The sequence below is a fragment of the Anticarsia gemmatalis genome, chromosome 2 (assembly GCF_050436995.1).
Source record: "Anticarsia gemmatalis isolate Benzon Research Colony breed Stoneville strain chromosome 2, ilAntGemm2 primary, whole genome shotgun sequence".
In the NCBI taxonomy this organism is placed as follows: domain Eukaryota; kingdom Metazoa; phylum Arthropoda; class Insecta; order Lepidoptera; family Erebidae; genus Anticarsia; species Anticarsia gemmatalis.
Window position 1 is genome coordinate 8431095 of NC_134746.1, and position 12788 is coordinate 8443882.

At 35.2% G+C, this 12788-nt stretch overlaps 1 protein-coding gene across 1 annotated transcript in view; it reads left to right on the plus strand.

Moving 5' to 3' along the window:
- The first annotated feature begins 7417 nt into the window (after positions 1 to 7417).
- Positions 7418 to 12788, plus strand: part of tyn (trynity) — a 53044-nt gene continuing 47673 nt past the window's right edge. Inside the window, exon 1 of the mRNA XM_076130256.1 lies at positions 7418 to 7638. The gene's annotated coding sequence lies outside the window, so the exon portion shown is untranslated. The remainder of the gene's footprint in view (positions 7639 to 12788) is intronic.

A 12788-nucleotide genomic window follows, 5' to 3' on the forward strand; every position in this document is an offset into this window, starting at 1 on the left:
AATGAAAATGTTTTATGTAATGTTGTAAAATCGTTTTTACATCTGAATCCATTTTTTTAATATTTGTTTTTAAATATGATTTCTACTATCGCCTCGCACACAGTAACCAAAATACAACACACCTATTTTGGTTACTGTTCTAAATGGAAAGAAGCATGATATATATATTTTTTTTTTCAATAATTGCTCCTACAATCATATAAAAAATACAAGGCACATACATTTGTTATAAGTAATTCTAGTTTGATTGCAATTTTAGTTGAGACTCGTTTCAGGTGCCGACTGCCAGCTGTTTTCTCTACAAAACGGGATCTTTCGACGTATCCCGATAGTAACGTTATAGATTTGCGATTTAAGTAGCACGCGGGTTTGTATTGGTCTCAGGTCTGAACGTAAACGTCGGAAAATTGCATCAGACTATTGATCTGATTTCAACTCAAGCGTCAAATATTTTCTGCACTAGGGTGGTAGCAAAGCAGGGCAAATCTTTTGATGTAATTAGGATCAAATGCCCGCAAAAGAATAAATAGTTATTGTCATATTGTCATAACATGTTCATTATTTTGTTATTTTTAGTCGTTCATAACGTCCGTAGTCTTCCTCGTGATGTCAACGTGGAGGATGACTTCAAATTCTATTAATGCTAGAGTTATTAAGGTCAAGAATAAATTAAATATTAACATGCGAAGTTATAAATGCCGTATAAGGTTTCACAGCGGCGAGCTGAACGTATTGATTCTAGTAATGGTCACTTTAACTCATGGACCACTTTTCAAACATGGCTTTTCCTAATGACTTTTTGGGTAGTGTCACAACATTTGATGGCTGTAATCATCTTTTTTCGTTTATGGGCGGGCATCGACACGAATTTAGAGTGATTTAAGATTTTCCCGCTAGAGATCGCGGTGTTTCGGCAAATTTAGCACGCGGGCCGCGGTCCGTGGCGAGCTTTACAGTTCGCCACCGTTACGCGACGATTAGGCGACGCAAGCGCATAGCGCGCCGTGCCCGCCGCCCGCCGCCTCGTTGCACTTGTCATCACATATCGTTACTATTCCTTACATATGGAATATTTCCGCAAGTTACATCATAAAATAATACTAAACTATTTACGTTTTGCCACTGAACTAACCGGATATCTTAAAGTTACCTTAATATGTTTGTTTACACATTACGGAAGCACGCTTATCAATAAATAGTCGACATAAGGAGAAGCTTCCTGCAAATCCTTTTTGCATTTATCATTTAAAACACGCAGTGGATATGTGCGAGTAATTAAATGATATGACGCGGAAGAAATTACGTTTCCTCTCGTTCAAGCTGACAATAGTATACAGATTGAGTTAGTAGAAAAACATCGAAGATTGTAAAAAACGATCTTCAATTTACATTTTATCAGGGATCAAATTGTATTAAAATAAAATCATAACTAATCATACGCAAAAAATGAATAACAGATAGCTATGCGAAGTAAAAGTGCTATGTATTATAAAAGTTTGAGCGGGCGACCCAGATCTATTGAGAAGTTGATCGCAAGCAAAAACATCACTATATCTGCTGAACTCCAAATAAAAGTTGCGGAAACGAACCGAAACATGCGGATGAAGGTTGTAATGTTATAGCGTACATTGCGTACACTGGATTTAAGAATTTGTGGTCTGTAAAACAGATATACTCAATGTATTCAGTTAATATGTAAAAATGTTGTGAAATTGAGACTGGTCCGAATGTTGGTGGATCAGTCAGTTTATGAAAGTGTGTATTTTTTGCAGAAATTGATTTATAAGTGCGTGTCCGGTGTCTACAGCGTAAAACAAAACAATGAATGTGCCAGTTTGGTAAGATTTCATATTCAGCGATTAGTGATTGAAGAGCGGATTTAAACGAAATAAGTAAAGAATAAAGTAGCTTTTTTGTTATTATTTCCTTCTAAATTATTATTGTATAAGTAATTTAGGTTGTCAGTGTATTATTTACGTTGTTTTTTTTAATAAATGAAGTCAAACATAATTCCCAACAGTTTTATACAAATAAACGCAATGTTATGTGCAATTTTATGAATGATCATTGTGTGTAAAAGTAATGTTAAACGGAGATAGTACATCATAATGTAATAACATGGTACTGACAAGGTCTGGGAACACAATATACTATGATGACTGTAAATTGTGAAACACTTTCTCTCTGAATATTAATCATCATTGGAAAATGAAAGTACCATATTGTGCGAATCGAAACATAAACAAAATCATTCGAATACGAATTATAAACTAATACAATCGAATTACAATACGTGTAAAGAGACTCGCTACTCACAAAATTGGTACATATTCAACATCCGTATTTTAAAGAATTGCTTTTTGCTGTATTCGATTAATTTATGGAACACTTTCTCACATTGGTCGGTGATAAATTGACGATCAATAATTACAAAATACAAAGTTGCTTTGAGTTTCTTGTCAGTTAATCTTACCGTCTCTACTTTCTGAACTGGAAGTTAATAATTAATTGCGAGTACTTATTTAAATTGATTAAAGTAAATATTTGCCTTTTTAGTTTTTCACTGCTAAAAAATGATAACATAAATTCCTTTCTGATGCGGTCGGTAGTGTACCCGAAGGCTGATCATGAGGTCCCGGTTTCGATTTCTGGGTTGGCCAAAGAACTACTCGGTATTTTCTAGTTTATATTAAAAATCTTTAAATTGTTGTCGAGTAGGTAACGTGCCCGGAAAATTGCAATAAGCCCGCCCCTTATATGGGTGATGGGTCTATCATTGTTAATGGCGAAACGTGGGTGTATTTCATACACCTTTGCATTTACCTTCAGGTATAACATGTGCAAAATTAATAAATGTTTATTTGTATTAAAGAAAACATAAGTACGAATCTTTTTGTAATCATGTAGAGTTACACGATAAGATAGATTAAGGCTGTAGACACAGCACAGTAACACATATATCATTGCAATTTATAGAAGATATTATGATCGTGGCCTGTGTTAAGTGGCGTTGTAATCAGCAAGTGATACCCATGGCGCATGATTCCATGTCTGTACTGACACAGCCTGACGTGAGATCGTGTAGTAATGGATTAAGTGTTCACTGTACACCACATTAGCACAATAACCCACATCACGCACATACGATTCATTTGGAAAATTGTTCAAGTGACACAAATCACTCCACTGATACATTTATGTTATTTCATTTAATTATCATTATGTCTACTTTATAAAGAACTTTAAAATTCGATATTGTATTTAAGCATTATGATAGTCAACTCACAACAAAACGCTATTATTATTATTTTGCTCTATTTCCTTCTTCATTGTGTTCCTATTCTCAACCATCTATCAAATTATAAATCAGAAACTATTATATCTTAATTACATAACTAGCGGCCTTAATATGAATAAAAAGCCAATAAAACATAGTTGTGTTTGCTTTAAAGTAATTTGTAATACGCTTGTTATTCTTTTAGTTTTCAATTAAAGTTTTGACATCATATACGGACTTCATTGTTAAAGCAATAAAGCATTAAATTATTACAGCTTCTCATTGCGTAGATAATTGTTTTCTTTTGGTTTGGAGCGCTCTCATTACACGGAGGCAAAGACATGATGTTATTTTCTTATCCGAAGCCTAAGGCGCTGTCCGTCATTAGGAGTCCAGTAATTGAATCTTATTCAAATAAAAATAGATCAAAACATTCCATGTATGCAGTGTAATTTAAGATTTTCATCGCGCAGGTAATGAGCGAGCCAATGCGTATCAACATTAACTTTCACTGTTCAGCCAATGTTTCGAGACTGGCCTTAAAGCCTCCTTTGGGAAACCGCAGGAAGTGAGATTAAAAACGCGAACCATTTGTTTTTATTTGCAACAAAGTCATTTAGCGTTAATTATGTGTGAAAAGATGCCACTATTTGGTTTTTTATTGTGCATAACTTTGTCTGTGCATATTAAACGCGACATTTAAAAATAGTAGTGCATATTTGTTATCAATATCAAATGTATCGAGAAAAAGTTGTGACAGTTTGTTTTCGTGGAATCAATTGTGCCACAATATTTTCGGATTCATTTTGTTCAATTCTATAAAAATACTTGTACCGTTTTTGTCTGTGTAAATGGATACACGTTACGTGCAAACATTTACAATAATCTGAGATATAGTAAGTCGCATCCATTTCAGCTAATTTTACTATGATATGGTTCTTGTCTTGTAATGCTTTACTAGAAATTGCATTTCATATTTTCCTTTTATTTTATTAACTTGCGCGGTAAGTTCAAAGATAACTTCGCATAAAATCACACGGTTTGAACAAATTCCTTTTAAAAACTCTGTCCGTCTCGTAACCTACTGGTTTCTATACGAAGTGTTATTGCTTCAATTTACTGTGACTTTTACAACTTTTGATCTTTAGTCTCGGCTACTGTGGTATATAGCTGACCTCTGTTACGACTGTGTAAGTGCAAACTGATTTTTTATGTGCTACGACATGGATTTTAGTTCTTTGGTCGTTATATATATACCTACATACAGTAGTAAAACGGGCTCTTACAGCACTATAGGGTATAATTCATGATTTTAGTTTAAATCTTACTCATAACTAATACCAAAGGTCCTGGCCAAAAACCCATTTCAACGTCAAATAATCAAGATATTGCGGAATTGAAAATTTTTAATTAAAAAAGTTGCTACTTTGCAATACACAATACACAAATTTTAAATAGGTATATATTTCTGATGATGATGACGCTAAACATAGGACATTTTATGCACGGCGCGTGTACATTTTATACTACGGGCAGGATATAAGTATTTGGAATTGATCAGTTGGTGAAAATGATCATATTTTATAAGAGAACTTGTTCACATGCCTCCATACCTACGGGAAGTTATAGCGTGGTTTATGGTTGCAACCTGTACCTACGCCGGAAAAACGCTGCAATACGAATAACCGTATAAAGTTTATAGTTCCGCCACAAGTATATAAAAATTACTAAAGTATTTATGGGGAAGTACAGTTTCAGGTATGAGAAAAAAATTTACCCTATTATTAAGTTTATACGCTCATGATTTTGAGACCAAGTTATGTCAATTGTTACTTTAGATTATACCTCTAATTTGTGTAGTTGTTAGCTAACTTCAAATAAAATGAGGAGTTTCTTGGTACGTCGGTATTTTCTAGGTCTGTTTCCTTTTTGTATTTTCTGCGTAAACCGATTTTTATGTTATTCTTGTATTTGAAAAGTGGTGTCGGGTCGTTTAAATTTAATGCCATCAAAAACATCCTGTAAAAACCTCAAGTCTCGCCGTAAAAAGTTGTGAGATCTATATAATACCAAGTCGATTAATCTATTTAGTCTCTACTTAAAGGACCTTCTGTCTTAAGTTATTACGTATGTTATTATCATGCCAATTTAAAAAAAAATACCTTGAAAACAAATAGACCGACCTGGCCATCGCATGATTTGATTATTAGTATGTATCACACTACACAGCACGACGAGAAGTTAATGCTCCTGAAATGTTAATGGCGAATTTGTGTTTTCTTGCGATGACCAAGTCGATCTATTTGTTTTAAAGGTATTTTTTTTTAAATTGGCATGATAATAACATACGTAATAACTTAAGACAGAAGGTCCTTTAAGTAGAGACTAAATAGATTAATCGACTTGGTATTATATAGATCTCACAACTTTTTACGGCGAGACTTGAGGTTTTTACAGGATGTTTTTGATGGCATCTCACTTCTTTTTGTAGAGCGAACATAAGTCCAATTTGTATGGAAAGACGTTTTTTTTTCATAATTCAACATATTTTCCTATGGGAATGTTGTTCAGTTTCATGGGCTAAACACCCTTACCCACCCTATACCCCCTCCCGTTATGCCTCATATAGTAGGTACCTATTTATTTTATTTTCTACAGTAATAATAATTCATTAACTGCAAATGTAACCTTGTAATCTTATACATTTATATGGGATTACAAAGTTATTGTTGCAGTTGGTGTATTTAGAAAACTGGACCGAAATTAGAAAATATTAAATTTTTCCCATGATTAAGACACTAAACCCTATTTGTATTCTAAATTTTAAGCTTCTAAGTCTGCTAGAAGTACCTTAGACTTTTGATGATCGGTGAGTCAGTGAGTCAGTGAATCAGTGAGTGACAAAATTCAAAATTTTAACAAGTTGTCATTCTTAAACTACTGGTTCAAATTGACTGAAATTTTAAATATACCGTGTTTATACAATGACTGATTAGTTGCTGAAAATCCAGGCTTCTTGTTTTATCCACAACGAAATTATAGGGGTGTCAAAAATAGCCCGAATTGCTTCGAGAAAAGGATGTTACGGCCGTGCCGCGTTTTTTTTGCTCGACTTGCGGGGGCACTTCCGTGCCCCCAGATCACGATTTGACTAGTGAGTTTTGAGATATCCTTATAAATTCGTAACGTTTTCGATACTGATATTTATAACACGGTCTTGTATGTTTCGTGTTGCTAATAAAGGGACATTTTGCTGAGAAGTTAGATTTTTTTTTGTAAAAATTATATGTTTTTAAGCTTTACCGTACATCCAAGATACCGGCCGTCGGGGGCCAGAGGAGTTCCTAGACCACTATTTACATGACAGGCTAGAAGCCGGCACTCGACTATGCTATAATTTATACCCAGCGAACGCTCTTGAAAGCTTGTTTCATACAGTTTTGTTGTCTGATTTTATTTATTAACTTCCTAGCTCATAAATCTCAAATGTTTTTCATTGGCTTTTATATCGAACTTTCTTTGCAATTTTATCGCTTTTCGACGAAACTTTTTATAAGAATGTACTTACTGTTTGCTAATTTAAAAACAATTTCCATGGTAGCACACATTAATTACGTCAGTTTATGTACCGATACTGAATGCAGGTATATTTCTTGATAGAAATAATGCAGTATTAATATTAAAGATTTTTGATTTGTGTTAAATATCGTTTTTGTTTATAATTATTAGATTTTTTTGACATTCATTGTCTTCTGTCCTATTTAAATGCATTTTTGATGAATCAGGTTTTATAATAGAGTAATAAGTTATTTCTCATGAGATCGTTTGGATAAATCGGTATCGATGCCACACCCCGATGCCATTTAGAGTTCCGTTGTCCTGTCGTCTCGCCTGGGTGCAGGTACCTAGGTTCGAGCGCCAATGCTGGCAAATTGCAGTGTTCAGCTCGGGGCGCTTTATTGAAAATTCGATCTATCTGTTACATTGGGAAGGGTTGGTATTAGAGTTCGAATGTGTCTCTTGCGTGTGCGCAGAACGATCTATAGTCGAGTGGCACGTCCGTCGGCGGGAATCCGTTATCCGGCGTCAGGTTACGGCCACGTCTATATAAGACCGCGGCGTCTTCTTCACCATTTCATTCCGTTTGAGACGCTTGGTCGGTTGCGTGCCCTGCCTGCACGCGCCTCGTCTCCGGCGCAAGTCCGCACACTCGCGTCCTCTAGTTCCTCCCATTCATTCGCCGGTGCGTCCGTTCAGCTCGAGTGCTCGCGCAAAGTTCCCGGACACAGTTCAGTTTTGTGAACACTTGAACATTATCTCGTGACACACTTGAAGAAAGTGAAGCGTGCCGCTGTACTCAGGTATTAATATTATCTATTCTTTATTATATTTATTTATCTAATAATATACATAAAACATGTGAGACTAATTCGCAAAATTACACTCAAACAAACCTAATTCGAATATCTTCTATGAAGTCGTGAGATAAAGTGTGATGAACTTGAGCTAATTATGTAAAAGTTGGCGCTACAAACTGGATTGAGCAAATTAGTTCTATGCAAGTTCTTATACGTATAATTCCAAGTAGTGCTTAAGTATATATTTAGTTAGATATTTTAATTAAAACATTTCATTATCTCACACCGTATAATGATAAAGATTCACGTCCATGTTTATTTATTTTACCGCTTGGAAAACTGGTCAGAAGCATGAAACTTTTTCACATTAACTTAAGCATGTAATAAAAAAAAGCGAGAAAATTGTTTCGTTTCTATCTTAATAGTGAACATAGAGCAATTTATTTCCTTAACTGAATCCTAAATGAAATACATATTTAAATAACACCCTTATTCCACAATCTTGATAAAATCTATAATGTACAATGATTATGGCGAGAACATGGAAGGTAACACGCACGACAATAAAATGTACGAATATATTGCATCTTCAACTTTATTACGCGACGCTACTGGTATGACGCTATATTTATTTTATATCTTTCGTTAAAATAGAATATAGTTCTATAATTAGATAACCATTACAGAATATCAACGTAACAACAAGTTTATTTTAATTGAGAAAATAGACGCGGAAGCGAAACGAGTCTCGCGATCATTCATCTGAGGTTTGACATTTCACGCATAAGGTCCACGGAGAGTATGAAAGCGCGACCGGCGACATCGTGAAATAACCGGGAAGATATTCGTAATAACTAAATTACATACGGAGTGTCATCTATCATTTATTCGCACGGTCCTGCGGACGTAACCCCATTGCACTAGGTAAACGCACGTTATTGGTACGAAGATGATAAAATGATTACCGTCATTATGGGAGAATTACGAGTAGAAGACGACCGGCGAGTCCCCTGGACCATTATGTGCACTTGCGTGAGATATCAGCCTCGCCTCGCTACACCATTGTTTTACCACTTTTTGTTCAGAATAAAATGGATTTCAAATTGTGTTTCGCGTCCACTAATAAGGATAAAAAGTAAAAGTCGTAAAGTAAAAGTTAATCGTAAATCTCTTTATTGATCTTCCGATACGTTCCGTTATTGCTTTGTTGTAATACCTTTTTGTGATGGCCATTGTAAAAAAGTAATAAAGACAAAGATTAAGAAAAAGTATGAAAGAAGGAAACTCGAGAAAAAACGATTGAAGTGTGTTGCAAAAAATAGAGTTTGTATCTGATGACTAAAATCACCTCGTGAACGTTGTAAAAAACAATTTAATACATAAACTGGAATGTCATCAATCAAGTAACGTTATTTTTCACGCTGAAACCCAATAACGATCTTTATAAATTGAAAAATTGATAGAGATTTTAAGTACCAGAAAATATTTATAGCATGCAGCAATCAATAACGCGATCGCGATTCGGTTGGCTAAAGTCAGAGATATTTCAAACGTAAAAGCTCGGGATTATTTAAACTGAAGATGAGCACGATATTAAATCTAAATGGGCGTTAATAAACTTACACATTGCTAATAAATTCCGCAAAAAACCAAGGACGTTTTCTTGACTCCGGAAACACTTAGTTCGAAGTAAATTATCACAAAAAAAGTGTGAAGACTTGGTACCTACAAGTGGCATCACTAAATAACGAGAAACTACGTTGCATTACATCTGCTGGTTCTAAGACTTGTTCGTGAAACTCGTTCGTACACACGAACACGTCAGTCACAGGATGCTCGTTATTATAATTTTAATAACGTCTCTTTATGCGATAACGAAATACCTATGATTTACTTCGTATTTAAAAATAAAGTAATATTAGATGTTTAAGCCGCAAAAAGCCGCAAGCTTTTAACCGAAGGTTTCCTTGACCCGTGACATTGACTTTGCCTATCGTAATGTTGGCGCACACTGAATCACGGGCTTCGACACACCACTTAATGATGATGGCTGTGTATTTATTTGTCGTGCCTGTGATGTGTACTTAGACACTAACGCAACATGTCATTATGCAAACGTCTATTATAGAAATAACAGATAACATACGATGATTTTGTACAATAAAATATAGGGAACATCCATTGCTTTCAAAGCACTGCAAAAACAGCTTTAGATTCATATTTAAATTGAATTGCATTAATCAGTGACAGAATCATAACGTTGATTTGAATAATATGATCATTTTAAAGGCAGGACTTGACGGTTTTATATAAACATTAGCTAAGAAAAAAACTGTAGCGTCCGACGCCCCGAACCGTATCTCGTGACGTAGATGTATGAATATGGTCGCAAAAAACTGAGTATGATAACCGCATGCGTGGGCACACGACCAGTTGCTGGTTTTTTGCGATCAGGTGCAGGCGGCCTTGACCGGGTGTGCTCGCGCCGCCCAAAACGTTGATCGGCCCACTTTAACCTGTACATTATGCTCATTACATATTTGATAACGCATAAACGATAGCAATTTGTTGTTCTAACATTATAGTTCCATGAATGGCATTGCGGACACTGTCTACAATGTGATTTAATTAATTAATACTCATAATGAATTATGTGTCTGCCGCCGTCTTTTTGTGTTCAGTGTCTCTTGGTCTTTTATTTATATTTTTTATGGTGATGTTAAACAACGTCCTGAACAACTACGGTGACATGTAAAAGTAGTTGTAACCATTTTTCACATACGAATGACATATAAGCTTCATTCATACCGTATTGTATAGAAGTGTAGTCACGATTAGTGAAGTGAGTTCTGCGTCCAATGTTTTTTCTATATCCGAGTTATGAATGTCTACTCATAAGATTAATCATTGTGTTGTTTCTGCGGTACAATAATTCTGGTTGATCGATCGATGATAATTAGTAATGGTCAATAAGTTCACTTACCTAAAGTCGTGTGTCGATCAATTATTTAAAACAAAAACTCGTTTTTTTTGATAATATCGAAGGAGTAATTTTGTTTATGAATATGACGGTTAATATAACCAAATCTAGCTTTTCGTCGAATTAAGGTTTTCAAATATTATTGTTTGCTTGAGTAACTATTTAAAACAGCGATGTATCCTGATCTAGCCAAACTTTCTATTTCCTAACCGGGTGTCTTAGTATACCAAACTGGTCGAGTGAAAATGTGGTAGATTAATGTTTAACCTCTCTAGCAGTTCCATACACGTAGGACATAATTTAATATAAGATTTCATATAGTATTTAGTTTTGTAAAATATACAAATTTTATTAATTTACAACAAGAAAAATGTATTAAATAAAAAAGCACCACCAATCACCGAAGTAGTCCTGTAAATATCGTTTAGTTACAAAGAACTAGCTTGAGTAAAAAAATCTGCTGAAGTTTCCACAGTTTTCCTGATCATGATACAAGAATTCAAGTGAAAATGTCCATAGCTTTTACTTTACTACACAGCTCCATTAATTTTATGAGTAGACAGTGATCAGTGGAAAACGCAATTGTACTTTCTGCTAAAGTTTATGCAGCAACATGACTACCACATTTTATAATAATATATTCCGCACCATCTGCGTGCTATAAAACGGATACCTGGAGAGTTTGCATAAAGCTAATAGGTGTCGACCGTTGCTCATAAATTGCACAAACCAATTTGATATGAAAACTATTATGCTTATAACTTATACAGTACATGCATAATTATGTGAAACTAGCTTTTACCCGCGACTTCGTCCGCCACCTGAATTTTACCATGGGATTCAATCATTTTCCCGGGATAAAAAGTAGCCTATGTCCTTTCTCGGGTATCAAAATATCTCCATACCAAATTTCATGCAAATTGGTTCAGTAGTTTAGGCGTGATTGAGTAACAGAGAGAGTTACTTTCGCATTTATAATATTAGTATGGATGGATAATACGAAGCTTCAAAGAATTCCACAGCAGAGTGTGTTTTAAGACTTATTGCAGTAAAAAATCTCTCTACTTTTGAACAAGCTGTCTTTAATGCACTAATTCGATCACCCAAGGATCTGTAAGCCTAAGGCGATCGTTAATCCAAGATGCTTTCTTGAAAACGCAACTCTCAAGAGGGTTATATCCAAAGGTCATTGGCAGTTAGCGTTTAATGCGCGTGGTCTGATGTGTTCGTTGTACAAGTTTATTGTCAAGGTGGTCTATCGGTGTCAGAAGCGATTTCTAAATTGGCGTTGCAAGCTGATGTAAGGTGGAGATAGCAGCGTGTATCTATGTATTATGCATTTGCGGGCCGTTGTAATTCAACGTTGTAGAAAGGTGGTTATTTTGTAGGAGTTCTGTGTTAACTTTGAACTTTCGCGGGGTTTCACGAATTTGTTAGCAGTGAGTTAAGTATAGGTTACTAGCAATATAACATTACACTTATTTGAATGGTACTACCTTCTCTTATTAGACATAATAGATTGTATCACAGTGGTCTGGTTTGCATCAAATTGACGTTTTTGCAAAATTATCTAGTTTCTAAATGGTATCTGAGAATATGATATTGCGAAGACGCAATTGATTTCTGAATTAGCACACGTATCGAATTGTATGCAAATCTGAAAGTTCAGGTGCCAGTTTATTTTAATTGTCAATTTCGTCTAGAACGCGATATTAGCATGGATTCCATGGATGTAATTGCGTCGGCATGCACCGTGCAAGCGAACATAAGGCCCCACTACTTTCCCCCGACCTAGTGCCCTCCCTGCGTCGGCCCAGCCGACCCACAATCTTACAATTCCGTAATGTTTCACATTTTATTTGAGATTTGCCTTGGCTCATTACACGTCACTTTTACAGTTACATCTAATAACAGCTGTATTCTACTATTGTCCGCTCTGACGCATCGCACTGCACTTGATGATTAGTACTGTCTGTGTGGTCCTACATCACACGGAATTGGGCTTTTAATTTATTTTGACATTTACAGCTCCAACAACATGATAATTCATTTTAGCAAAAAAACGTTTTGATTGATTGATTACGTACTTTATATCCTTGTGATAGATCGTAGGTTCTTACAATAATACATCAATCAACATCAAATTATTTTGATTTGGGGGAAATGTACTGGT